Genomic DNA, 2,119 nt, shown 5'->3' with positions numbered 1-2,119 from the left:
ATATGAGGGTACTTCAAAAAGTTTGTAGAAAAATAGAATTAAAAGATTCTTACCATGAACGAATCTTTCCATGAACTTTTTGACGACCTCTCCTATGAGCCGTAATAGATATAAAAAAACTTCACCAGTCAGTCCCCCAAAGGAGTGAAGGAGCCCCCATGACTGAGGGTTTGGGCAGACAGCTATTTCTTCCTCTGAATTAGTTGTGTAAGAAGGATGAGAAGAAACTGGCTCTCCTTTCCTCTTGAAAACAGTCGGAATCCCTCAGATGGGATTATATGTCTCCTCTTTTCCCAAGATTTCTTTTTCAGTTTTACCACTGAGCCATAGAATTTTACCATGGGAATGGGGCCTTAAAATTTATCTAACAGACTTTCTATCTGATGTTTAGATCTTTGCTACAAAAAAAATGGTCATTGGGCCTGTATTGCTTAGAATACACTAGATTACAAATAACGGAAAATCCAAATCCCTTTGGTTTAATCAATGAAGGTAGACCTGGGTTCAGAAGCTGTTTGATTTGGAGACTCAAAAGATCAGATCTCTCTCTGCGTATCCTTTTTGGATGTCTGCTTTATTTTAACCTGGCCAAACCTTGTGTTTGGAAGATGGCTCTCCATGGTCAAGAGACTCCTTGTTCTTCCGAACACGTGCAGGAAGAAGGGGTTGCCTCTGAAGGTCTCTCAAATATGAAAGAAAAACTTTCCCAAAAGACCCCAACAAATTGCTCCTCTCATTGGCCCACACTGTGTCATGTCCATTGCCAACCAATAACTGTGGCAGGGAATGGGATTATGCTGATTTATTTAGGTTCGAATTATGCTAATTTGCTTAGATTGGAACCACATGCTACTGTCGGTAGCCAGGGCAGGGATGAGACTAACAGGCAGTGTTTACCAAGATAAGGGGGAGTGGATATTGGAGACACTAGGCTTCCACAGGATGTGGCATAAGGTCCAGGTGCAGCCATTACGATCCAATAGAAACCCCCACCCCAAATTACAATCGACTTCTCCCGCTGGACAGCTCCGACTTAATAAGCACAGTAATGGCATATTTGCAACTGAATCTACCTTCCAGTTGTCATCCAAGTTCGGGATACAATGGCTCCTTCTTGCCATGTTGTTGCCCTCAGACATTGGCTGCTTTCTTCAATTTGTTGCTTTGGATGTACCTTCCTTCAGTTTCTTCTGCTTGGGCCTTACTAGTCCTCACTGCACTCACTGACCCCACAAGAGTCAAAACACTGGCTGCTTTCAAGAAAACCTTCCTTCCATCCCGGAATCGAAGAAATTGAAGTTTAGGTATTTTGTCTTCTTTCTCTTCTGGCGCTTCTTCAGGTTAAGTTCAGAACGTGCGCACCAAGACAGTGATTGTGCGACAGAACCTTCCTGGGCCATCGCTGTTAAACGAAGGGACAAGCTTGATCCATTTCCAAGAATCGTCCCGCTGTGCAATTCGATGGCCCCTGAAAAGGATTCGGGTGAGAGGAGGTGACTATAGACGTGGAGGCTTGCGTGAGTTGAGTGTTTGAGAACCTGAAGCCCACCCTGCTTTGTGTGATTTGAGGGAGGTTCACCCTTTCTCCTGCATTCGGCTCAGCTCCGAATTTGACCAATCGCACCTACTCCAAGAGCAGCCGAGGTGGCAGGGTCTCTCCCCCACGCGCACAGCTTCCGCGCCGAGCGCAGCGCAGCGCCCCCAGGCCGGAGCCTCCGGGCCCAGCCAAGCGCGGCGGCCGGCGTCCAGCGCGGCTTGCTCGGGAACTGCAGCCTTCAGTGCTCCGCCGCCTCGGGCTGTGGGCCTTAGGCGACGGATCCAGATGCGTCCACAGCTGCGTCTCCGCCGCTCCGCTTCGGGGCCGAAACAGAGCGAGACCAGGGCGAGGAGGCGCCGCGGTGCCCGCCGCCCCGCTCCCAGGGGGCCCGGACGAGGCGTCCTCGGCCGGCGACCCTTCCCGACTTCCAGGGGTGTCTGCGCGCTTCTCCCGCCCCTCCCCGCTGGCGTCGACTCCGGTCCGCCTCACCCGACCGTGGGCTTTGTCCACCGGTCGCGCTGCGGCCCCCCCCCGTTCCCCCCCGCTCCTCCCCCCCCCCCCCCCCCCCCCCCCCCCCCCCCC

This window comes from Galeopterus variegatus, unplaced genomic scaffold (assembly GCF_000696425.1).
Source record: "Galeopterus variegatus unplaced genomic scaffold, G_variegatus-3.0.2 Scaffold10354, whole genome shotgun sequence".
Lineage (NCBI taxonomy): Eukaryota > Metazoa > Chordata > Mammalia > Dermoptera > Cynocephalidae > Galeopterus > Galeopterus variegatus.
This window is presented reverse-complemented; position numbering follows the sequence as displayed.